Source organism: Arachis hypogaea, chromosome 15, assembly GCF_003086295.3.
Source record: "Arachis hypogaea cultivar Tifrunner chromosome 15, arahy.Tifrunner.gnm2.J5K5, whole genome shotgun sequence".
Taxonomy (NCBI): domain Eukaryota; kingdom Viridiplantae; phylum Streptophyta; class Magnoliopsida; order Fabales; family Fabaceae; genus Arachis; species Arachis hypogaea.
This window is the reverse complement of record NC_092050.1, coordinates 60,389,753-60,402,329: the sequence shown is the minus strand read 5'-3', so window position 1 is coordinate 60,402,329 and position 12,577 is coordinate 60,389,753.

Below are 12,577 nucleotides of genomic sequence, written 5' to 3'. Positions count from 1 at the left end.
CACCCACCCGCCCCCTTCTCTCCCCCCCCCGCAAACCCCCCCCCTTCTTCTATCACCAACCCTAAACCCTCTCTCCGCCATTGCCCCCATCAGCCGCCACCGCGATGCCGTGCCCCGCCACCGTGCCGGACGCGGCCGCAGCCACCTTCTTCCCCGTTCCACCCCTCCCGCCTACCAGGTTCCGCAATACGCAAACCCCTTTTCTCCGTTCGTCGTTTTTCTGTAATTTTTTCCGTTTTTGTTCATACTTAGGATAGATAGATATGCATGCTGTAGTGGATTTTTAGGTTGTTAGGTAGCTTAGGCTGTGGTTAGTGGATCTAGGTCTGTTTACTTGCACTGTTCCTGCTTATATTTTATCATATCTGCAATTCTGCTGTTCCTGTGACCTCGTTCATATGCTGTGATTTCTTGCAATTGCTGCTTGTTACTCTAAATTTTCCTGTTTCTATTCATTACTGGTAACTGCAGCAAGTTTTTAATTCATATGAACTGCTATGATTGCTGTTTATTTTTCGGGACAATCCAATTTTAGCCGGAATGCTGCCCAAATTTTTTGTAAATTATTTTCATTCTTGTTTGGTTTGGCTTTTCTAAACTCTGTTTTACTCTGCTTTACCCAAACCATTTCATGAATGCTATGGCAGACTTTCTTATCCTCTTTGATTTCCTGGTTCATAAACTGCATTTGTGATTCACTGATTCCAATTTTTGCTTTCTTTATTTCTATTCGAATCAGCTCACCCTGTTTTCCTTGTTCGATTATGAGTACTTATATTCTTACCTGTGAATCCTTGTTATATGGAATTTTTCTATGCCACTTACTTTAACCCGCACTTTACTAACTCACTAATTTTAATTTACTAATTTTTTTTCAAATTCTAACCATACTAACCCTTTTAATCTCTTTTCTGATTATTTTCACTTTCCTCTAACTTTCTCACCATGGCATATTGATTATTTTTCTATTTAACATGAATTCAATCACATTTCATTTACTCATTTTCCTTATTCTATTTCTCCCTTGCCGCTTTGAGTTTCCTTTATTTAATTGCCTATTTGCTTTCCTATTTTATCCATATCCTGGTTTTCTGTTTTTCAGGATGTCTGCCTCACAAAGGAAAGGAAAAGGCAAGGCTACTGGCAAGCGCAAGAGAGGAGATTCCTCCCAATCCATCATTGCTCTAATGCACGATTCTTCATGGCGGGAGAAGAACTTCACACAGCAGGAAAAAGCTGACCAGCTGCTCCCTGCGAATGACCCTATAAAATTTGCAAACCGGTACTATGAGCTGAAGTACCCGGCTTTTGTAAACTCCAGAAATCTATACCTGGACCGAACTCAGAAGATTCCAGAAGCACTCCAGCAGTACACCACTGAGCAAATCAAGCAAAGGGACTGGTTCTTTCTGGAAAGAACACTGACAAAGGTCAATTCATCTTGGGTACGAGAATTCTACTGCAACTACTATCTCACTACCCTAGATGCAGTGAACCTGAGAGGAAAACAAATTCTGGTCACTGAAGAGGCCTTAGAGGACATTCTCTGGCTCCCAGCCAAGTCCGATCAGCCTGATGGTTATTCAAAGGCTGAGGAGGACATGCGTCAGATGCAGTTTGATTGGGATGCTGTAAAGGCACGGATAGCTCTCGACCCGACAGTCCCTTGGGAGATGGGTCAGGACACTACCATGCCTAGAGGGATCAAGAGAGCATACTTAAACGATGAGGCTCAGTTATGGCATCAGATCTTGAGTAATTATGTGATGCCGAGTACTCACGAGACGGAGATCCCGGCTGCTATGATCACCCTCCTTTGGTGTGTGCTGAAGGGTAAGGACCTTTATCTGCCACGTTTCATTCGGCATTATATGGCCAGGGTCCACGTCCGAGGCACCCTCCCCTTTCCATATCTAGTTACACAGCTTGGCCGTCGAGCTGACGTGCCATGGGAGGCTGCCGATGAGAGACCACCAGCGGTGAATTGCAGGAAGATCATTCCGCACAGCCGGAACTTCTTAGCCTTGGGCCACAGACCACCACCATTCACTACTACTAATGAGTCAGCCCCACCGTCTGCTGGACCCTCTTCCTCCACTGCTACACCACCTACCCCTGCTACCACCACTGCACCTCCACCTGCCACAGAGCCCGTCTATCATCTGGTGCACCGCTTGTTCCGACGACTTGACCAGATGGAGCGTCGCAACAAGCGGCGCTATGAGCACCTAAAGCTGATGATACGATCCGGTGACATCCCCTCCGAGCCCGACACACCGTCCGAGGCATCTGAGGAGGAGGCAGATGCACCCGAGGCAGAGACCCATCCCCAGGAGGCAGCACCAGCCGCACCACAGGCAGCGGTCCCACATCAGATTGAGGCTGTGGATCTTGAGATCCCGATCCAGTCAGCACCTCCTCCACAGCAGCCAGACCCTCAGCCCACCACCACCACTGAGACTCCAGCTACCATCCCTCCCAGTGATGACACTCCTTCACACCCGGCTTGATTGAGCATCGAGGACGATGCTTTCTTTTAAGTGTGGGGAGGTCACCATCTCTGGCGTTTATTTTGGTGAACCACTACATACTTTTTCTTTTATTTTGGATATTTTTTGTATTTTTCTTTTTACTGTTATTTTCTGAGTACTTATACATTGCTCTTATGTATTTTTATTCTATTTTCTGCATTTTGCATCTTTAGTTCATATTTTAGCCATTTAGTTTATTTTAGTTATTTAGTTTAGTTTGCAATTCTGATTTATTAGTGGATTAATTAGTATAGCTTACCCTTTTTAGCATAAGATAGTATAGGAAATTGAACATATCAGATTTAAATCCATAAACCTTATATATAGCATTACATGATGTAGTTAAGCTGACAATATTTCATCAAGGAGGAACATTAAAACTTTAAAAGCTACCCTAAATAATTTTTTTATAAGAATAATGGGAATTTTTAACTAAACCTGCATACAATATATAAATGATAAATGATGCTTGAGTTAGAGAACACACAGCCTGTGAGTCTTGAGCTTAATTGTATGGTTGCATTCAAACCATAATTTTATTTCTGTGTGTTTCATTTTTTTTATTCTGATGTTCTTTCCTTTGCTTTAATCTATATGTCCAATTATAGAATATAGAATAGATACATACCAAGAGAATGATTGAGGCCATCAATTGATTTCAGCTCACTTACCCCAAATTAGCCTACCTTTTACATCACCCTTGTTAGCCCCCTTGAGCCTTTTAAAAACCCCTTTATTCTATTTAGCCAAATTACTAACCTTAATCAGAAAAACAAAAGAAAATCCCAAGTGAATCCTTGGTTAGCTTAAGATAGAAAATCATGAATAGAGTTAAATGTGGGAAACCTTTTGGGAACATGGATGGTAGAAACAAAAAGGTAGAGAAGTTAAAAGAAATAAAATAAACTTGGGAAGCATGCTCATGAGAAAATCAAAGTGATATAATTGCCATGTGCCTTGAAAAAAAAAGAGTTATTTTTCAGCATTTAAATAAAAGGGGGATACAAAAGAATTTCCCCAATGCAAAATAAAAGCAATGCACATGGAATAAAAAAATAAAAAGTGAAACATGAGTATGTAATAATAAGTGGGATAATATGGGAAAATAGGTAAAAAGATTTTATTTTACTAAATATGTATGTTAGGTGAGATCTTAGTCTAATTAAGGATTCACTTATTAGCTCACTTGACCCTATACATAAATCCTTACCTTTACCTTGATCCCATTACAACCTCAATTAAAGACCTCATGACTTTTTGGTATGACTATATTCTATAATTGTTGATTGGTTAGATGAAGAACAAAGCTATAGAAATTAAGAATAAAAAGAAAAATAGAGTGAATAAACCCAATAAACACTGAGTGACTAGAGAGTAAACACAAAATCCAGTGAGGGTTCAATAACTCATCAACATATATCTATGCTTAAATTTACTAATTGTTTTGCAAGGTTGTACAATGTTTTCTTTCCCATCTCATTTGCTAAAATGCTTTATTATTTAAGGGTTGGCTATATATATATACATGACTCCTTGAGAATGTGAATTAACTTGGCTACATGTACGCTTTATATATGAGTGAATAATTTAGAGCTGCATGATGCATCATTCATTTAGGTAGTTACATTTAAATTAGGTTGTATTGCACGACATTCCATCACTTTAACCTTAATTATTTACCTTGGATTTAGCATGAGGACATGCTAGTGTTTAAGTGTGGGGAGGTTGATAAACCCATATTTCATGAGTTCTTTTGTGCTTAATTTGAGTGATTTATACAATCCTTCACCTGCTTATTCACATTAATTGCATGGTTTTACTTTCCCTTCCTTATTATGTCATATTGTGAAAAACATGTTTCCTAAGCTTTAAAAATTAATTATTTTAATTACCTTTATTTCCATTCGATGTCGTGATTAGTGTGTTGAGTAGTTTCAGATTTTCTAAGGCAGAATGACTTAAAGGATGGAAAAGGAAACATACAAAATAGGAAGGAGAAGGCAAACGGAGCTTTAAGGAAACTGGTATCCACGCGATCGCATGGATGACGCGATCGCGTGCCAAGCACAAATCAGCAGCGACACGGCCGCATGACTGACGCGACCGCGCGCCTTAAGCAGAACGCACATGATGCGGTCGCATGACTGACGCGACCGCATGGCAAGGAAAAGCTCCGAATGACGCGACCGCGTGACCCACGCGGACGCGTGACAGAGGCCACGCACCAGAAATTGCAGAAAACGCTCATAGCGATTTCTGAAGCCCTTTTTGGCCCACATCTAAGTACAGACAGCATAGACCAGAGGTTATAAAGTGTGGGAATGCACCCATTCAAAGAGAGCTCGCATATTTTAATTTTCAATGATTTAGATTTAGTTGAGAGGGAGATCTTCTCTCTCTCTCTTTCTTTTAGGATTTAGGATTTCTTCTTGTTTTAAAAGTGACTCTCAATCCAGGTTTTACGTTCTTTTGTTTTAGCTTCCTTTTACCTTTATTTATTCCAGCACTTGAATTAATCAGTGAATTTATGAATTTCTTCCATGTTGCAAACTGTTATTTGAATTAATAATATTTGAGGTATTTTCAGTTCATGATTGTTCTCTTTGAATTAAGTTACCATTGCTTACCATCTAAGGATATTTTAATTATTCTATCAATTTTACTTTTTCCCCTTTTGGTTCTGGTTAAGAATTCAGTAACTCAACAGTTATTAAACTCAACATAACTGATAATCGTTATCTTGCCAATTGAGCTGAACTTAAGTAATCCCAACCTTTTCTTAGGAAATAAATAGGATTCAAAGGTCAATTTAATTAGTCCCTTGACTTTCCTTTGCCCTAGTAAAGGTTGACCAAGTGGAGTTTAGATTCAACTTTCATTATAGTTGAGAGAGATAACTAAGTTGGACCTCCAACTTCTCTTACCTTGCCAAAAGTCTGCTTTACAGTATTTATTTATTTTAATTGCCATTTACTTTACTTGTCATTTAAATTACTTGCTTCTCATCTTCTAAACCCCGATTACAACCTTTATAGCCAATAATAAGAACATACTTCCTCGCAGTTCCTTGAGAAGACGACCCGAGGTTTGAATACTCGGTTAACAATTTTTAAAGGGGTTTGTTACTTGTGACACCCAAAACGTTTGTACGAAGGATTTTTTTCGGTTTAGAGACTATATCTACAACGCGACTGTTTCTATGAATCTCTTTACTGGTAAAAATCCCAACGTCAACGGGTCACGCGACCGCGTGACCGACGCGACCGCGTCAATCCGTATAAGTGCAAGTCACGCGACTGCGTGCCCCACGCGTCTGTGTCGCTTGCACCGCACAGCTTATCCAGATCAGCCAATTATCTTATCTTTTCTTCCCCAATCCTAATTTCTTCTATCTTTTCTTCTTTCTTCTTTCTTTCTTACTTTATTTATTTCCCTTCTCATTCTTCTTATCTTTTATTTTATTTTATTTATTTGCATACTTTCATTCATTGCATTTTAATTCTGTATATTTTTATTTTTCTAAATCTATTATTTTACCATTGGTGTTCAAATGTTCTTATTCAACTGTTATATCTTTTCTGGTATTATCTTAATGCTTATGACTTGTTTTATTCTGATTGGGTAATATTATTTAAATCAATGCTAATCTTTTATGATACTTGTACTTCTCTTGCATTGATATGAACTTATACTATCTTGCATTACCCACATTTTCCTCTCTTTTGTTGCAAATTTTGCACCACTAGTATGCCATGTGCTTATATTATTTTCTCACGTACATGTTGAAGCTTCCATGTAAATGAGACCCTTTTTATTTGGCATTAACCCACCCATACTTTATTTATTTTCTTATCTCTATTTCCGGGTTACTTTTCTTCCCTTTTTCTTTCAGGATGGCCACCCGGAAGGGAACCGGAAGAAGTTTACATGGGGAGACAAGACAAGTTCATCTGCACAATCTTTGAAGAAAAGCATCAGTTGGAACAATCCGTCCACCTGCACATCTCAGCATGCACCGAGGACGGTGCAATCTTTAAGTGTGGAGAGGTCGATACCGATCTCCATGGGTTAGTTACCTTCTTCTCAACACCAATGTTTTATTTTCTCTGTTAATTCATTGTTGCATTTGCATATTTGATTGCATATTTGTTTGATTTTGTGCATTTAGTTACTACTTGATTGAAGTAATATTTTCTTTTTCAAGAAATTTTATAGTATTTCACTAATTTAAATCAAAATTTTTGTGTTAAATTTGTTTGAAGTTGTATTTGGAACATGATTTTTGAGCTAAAGAACACACAACCTGTAAGATTTGAGCTTATTTATATGGTTACATTATTTAACCATAAATATTTTATTCCTGTGTGTTTCCTTCTCTATGATTGTAATCTATATTTTGTTCCAATCTATATGTCCATTATTTAGTGTATTTACATGCTTGCATATGATTGAGGCCATTGTTTGATTTTAGCTCACTTATCCCAAATAAGCCTACCCTTTAAATCACCCTTGTCAGCCACTTTGAGCCTTTTAATCCCCATTTGTTCTGTATTTTACCACATCACTAGCCTTAAGCAGAAAAATAATTAAATATCCCAATTGAATCTTTGGTTAGCTTAAGATAGGGATTGTGCAACAATTAAGTGTGGGAAAACTGTGGGAACTTGGGTTAATAAGGGAATGTATCACGTTTCTAATTTTGAATATTGGAAAATTCGGGTACCTACTCATGTAAAATAGAAAATTAAAAATTCCATATGCATTGATATGTTATTCTAGTTTTTATGTCTCTCTAAAAAAAAAGAAAAAGAGAAAAAAATATATAATATAAATAAATAAATAAGGGGACAAAATTACCCCAATGTTAAGTTAATAAAAGATCAATGCATATGTGATAAAATTAAAGAAAAATTGATACATGAGTATGTAATGCAAAAGTGAAGACTATGGGTAGCTAGGCATGATTCTAGAGTTATATAGAGTGTATGTATGTTAGGTGAAAGCTTAGGTTAATTAAAGATTCAATTTATAAAGCTCACTTAGCCATATACATATACCCTTACCCTTACCTTAGCCCCATTACAACCTTGAAAAGACCTCATGATGTTTGCATTGGTATATTAAATATTGTTGATTGGTTAGGTGAAGAACAAATTTTAGAAAGCATGACTAGAGAAGAGTAGAGTGATTGACCCTAGACACTTGAGAGTTAAAGTGATATACACTACCAGTAAGGGTTCAGTGCTCAATTCTATGTCCCCTGCTTTCATGAGCTATCTTCTTACAAGTTTACTTGTCTTTTATTGTATAATTTGAATTAGTGAAATCTGATTTATGTTTGTCTTGGAGAACTTATTTATTTTTAAACCAAGTAGATAAAAACATTTTGCATGTAGTTGCATTCATATAGATAGGTTGCATTTCATATATTTTACCATTCCTCTTCATCTTTATAGCTTCTCTTGAGCTTAGCATGAGGACATGCTATTGTTTAAGTGTGGGGAGGTTGATAAACCACTATTTTATGGTTTATCTTGTGCTTAATTAAGTGGATTTTATCAACTCTTTACCCACTTATTCATACTATTTGCATGGTTTTGCATTTACCTTCCTAAATATGTGCTTTGATTGAAAACATGCTTCTTTGGCCTTAAGTTCCCTATGTTTAATCCTCTCTTATTACCATTAGATGCCTTGATATGTGTGTTAAGTGATTTCAGAGATTACAGGACAGGAATGGCTCCGAGGATGGAAAGGAAGCATGCAAAAGTGGAAGGAATACAAGAAGTTGGAGAAATTGCTAAGCTGTCCAGCCTGACCTCTTCGCACTCAAACGACTATAACTTTAGCTACAGAGGTCCAAATGATGCGGTTCTAGTTGCGTTGGAAAGCTAACGTCCGGGGCTTCGATTTGATATATAATATGCCATAGTTTCCCTGACGCTAGGCGACGCGAACGCGTACTCCATGCGAACGTGTTGCAGTTCCGAAAATCAGCGTGGCAGATTTCTTCTCCAGCGATTTCTGGGCTGTTTTCGACCCAGTTCTCGACCCAGAAAACACAGATTAGAGGCTATAAAGTGAAAGAATGCATCCATTCATAATCACAAGCTTTCATAATTCACTTTTCATAGTTTTAGATGTAGTTTTTAGAGAGAGAGGTTCTCTCCTCTCTCTTAGGATTAGGATTTAGGATTTCTCTTAGTTTTAGGAGTGACTCTCAATCCCAGGTTCAATGTTCATTTTATTTATTCTAATTTAATTTATGAACTCTTCCATGTTACATTTGATATCTTTATTAGTGCTAATTGAGGTAATTCAGATTTATGATTGTTCTCTCTTTTATTTATTATATAAATAATTTGAATTTTTTCCTTTTGGCTTTGTTTGAGTCATTGGAGATACTTGAGTTATCAAACTCATTGTTGATTGAAAATTGGATTTCTTCATTTCATTAATTCAAGTTCCAATAACTCTAGCCTTTCCCAAGGAAAGACTAGGACCTGAGGAATAAAAATTAATTCATCCACTTAACTTACCTTCATAGTTAGAGGTTAACAAAGTGGGAGAAAAATCCAATTCTCATTACAATTGATAAGGATAACCAGGATAGGACTTCCAGTTCTCATACCTTGCTAAGAGTTTAATTTACAGTTATTTATTTATTTTTATTGCTTTGAAAATATACCTGTGCCTATTGCCCAAACTTCAGAACCCCAATTTACAAACTCATAACCAATAATAAGAACATACCTCCCTGCAATTCCTTGAGAAGACGACCCGAGGTTTAAATACTTCAGTTATCAATTTTAAAGGAGTTTGTTACTTGTGACAACCAAAACGTTTGTATGAAAGGACTTTTGTTGGTTTAGAAACTATACTTGCAACGAGGATTTATCTGCAAATTTCTAGACCACGCAAAAGTTCTCTCATCAACCTCGTAGCCCCCAAGCTCAATGATGCGTGCACGGGGTTTTTGATTTAATATTTTGAAAAATTGTGTCTTGGGGGAACGTGCTGGCATTAATTCCCTAACTACCGCAAATGAACCATTTTTGCCCTAGGGTATCTCAACAGTTAATGTATTGGTCTTCCCACTTAGTTAGTGAGTTATAATAGAGTTTTATTGTTTTTGTTCCTTTGGAAATCTCCCGAAAGTCTTTCCCTTTTACCTGGTTTTGACGAGAGAATGACTTCCAAATGTTAGGTCTTTGCTCTTTGTTTTGTCTCTTCTTCTTCTTTGTCTTCGTAACTAAATGGAAAAAGAGAAGTTAAAGGAAAAACAGAAAGTAGTTAAGGATGATAAAGATAACCCTTATCACTAGGTGCACGATGATGTCAAGACTCGTGCTTCTTCTTATTGTAATTCTGAGTCTCTTTGGGAGCTTCGTAGTCTGAAATTGACTAAGAATTGTTCTAATGTTACTGTTGAACTTCTCCCCTGCTCCAGTGAGGATAGGGTTTGTGAGCGCAGGGGAGATTGGGGATATTTTTATATGTATACCCCTTGCTTTTTGGAGTTGCATGTTAGGTTTCCTTTTTCTTCTTTTGAATGTAACGTGCTAACCCAATTAAACTGTGCTTCTTCTCAGCTACACCCAAATTCTTGGGCATTCCTGAAGGCCTTCTAATGTTTAATGGATTTCCTTGAATATCCTCCTTCTCTTGGTGTTCTCTTCTCTCTATTTCAATCTAAGGGGATTCGGAAGGGTTCAGGGACAGACCTACACTCAAGAAAGAGGGGGCATTTGCCCCCACAAAATTTTTTAAGAAAACTAATACTGATATATATATATATATATATATATATATATATATATATATATATATATATATATATATATATATATATATATATATATATATATATATATATATATAAACTATTTGTTATATTATTTTTGTCTCAAAATAAAATATAAATAATGTTTTGTGTTTTATGTTGAAAAATATTTTGTTAAACTTAAGTTTTTAGTATAAAAAATAAATAAATAAACTCAAAAAATAGTGTTAATTAATTGATAATTAAATTAAAACTTAATTTTTTAATTAAATACAATTTAAATTATTAGTAATTTTCTAAAAATTATTTAAGATAAAAAAATATAATATCTATATATTAATATATTGTAATTATTTTGGTTAAAAAATTTATTTATATCATAAAGACTATAATAAATATATTTATAATTAAATATGAGATAATAAAAGTAAAATAATTATTTAAGAACATATATAGAAAAATAATATTTAGTAATGTCAAAAATAAAAAGAAAATCATTATAATTTTTTTTCGTTATTTTGAATATTATACGGTGTGAATGAAATTATATTTTTATTATTTTAAATATTATAATAAGTGATTGTGTATATATTTTTAGTTCTTCTCAATATGTATAGATAGTTCTAATTTAAAATTTTAAATATTTCTAAACTAATTTGGATTGGTCAAATGATCAGCTTAATCGTCCACTTAAGTAAGTATTAGGAGTTTGGATTCCTAGCAACTCATTGCTGGCCAATTGTAGACTCTTAAATTAACGACAGATTAGTTCTTAACTTATTGAGTATTGTGGGAAGCCAAAAAAATATCTATACCTAAATTTTATTATATTTTTCCCCCCACTACTAAATTTTTCTGGGTCCATCACTGGAAGGGTTTTTGGGTATTTCTGAGTAGTTTTCCCGGTCGTTCTATTTCTTGCTTTAAAAATCTTCTTTTAAAAATTTCAAATCTCTACTTGTAAAGGTCCGGTCCGTAGAGACCGAATATCCCTTTTACCTTGATGATGAGTTAATAGAGAGGTATCTGCTTTATTGGTGTTCCGAGCCTATGCAAATTCTTGAGGCTTATAGGACCGAGGAGGAGGATTTGGTTATTGATTTTTTGGTTGGGAATTTTGCTTCTGGCGAGTGCTTATCGATTTCTGAGATATTGCAGTTCCAAAAAGAAAATGATAGGGAGGGATTAAAAGCTTATATAGGTAATACAGCTGTGTACCTTTGCCACTAGTATATTGCTTATTACTAATGTTTTTCTTTGTTTTTGTTCTTAGGGGGACGAGTGCCACATTTGAGTTCGTCGAGGCTTCACTCCTTTCTTGACAAGAAAAGGGAGAAAGGTGTAAGTACTTCTGCGTTTCCGAAGATTCGTGACGGGGACGCTGCTTTGTCTGCTGCGCAGCCAGCCTCTTCAAAGAGGAAAAGAGATGTCTCAGGTGACTCTTTGGATGTGTTGTCTGAGGGGGGTAAGAATGCTGCTGAAGTCTCGAAGTCTATTTTTGATCATCAACATAAGCTTCATGGCTTTATTCCTGGGATGAGTTCTCATTCTCTCTGGAGTGATCAGTTTTCTTTGGCCGAGCTTTCGAATAGGGTTTCTCAGTACCCTGGGGACATGCTCCTTACTCGTCGTGCTGGTGTGGAAGCTTTAGGCAAATACGTTCAGGTTTGTGAGCATTGTGTCATTTTGTCTTGCTGTTAGTCTGGCTTATTTGTATTTATTACTATTTTTTGTGTACCAGGTGGTTGTTGCTCGTCTCCTGTGCGTTGGTCGTACTACAGAATTACTTGGTTCCGAGCAGCAAGTTGATGTGGAAATGTTTGTTGCTTTGGAATGTTAAGTGAAAAAGAAAGAAAGAGTTATTATTGATATTACTGCGAAGATAAAGGAAAAAGAAGAGGCTGTTACTGATATTACTGCTAAGTTGGGGGAGAAAAAGGACGAAATCACTCGTCTTCAAGATCAGATTCGTTTACTTCAGAGCGAGATAAGGGATAGTGACAAGACGAAAGGCGAGATGACTGCTCAAATTCATGAGATGGAGGAACAAGGTATAGAGATGTTTACCTCGGGTTTCGACCGAGCTGTTTCTCAAGTGTCGCTGTTTGCGCCTGAGTTCGATGTTCATCAACTTGACGTGACAAAAATTGTTATTGATGGAAAGCTAGTGCAAGATGAGGCGGGCGAAGATCATGACGAGAATGTTCCGCCGGCTGTTTGAATTTTTATGTCTTTACAAGTAGATAAAAGTTTGTATGTTTTG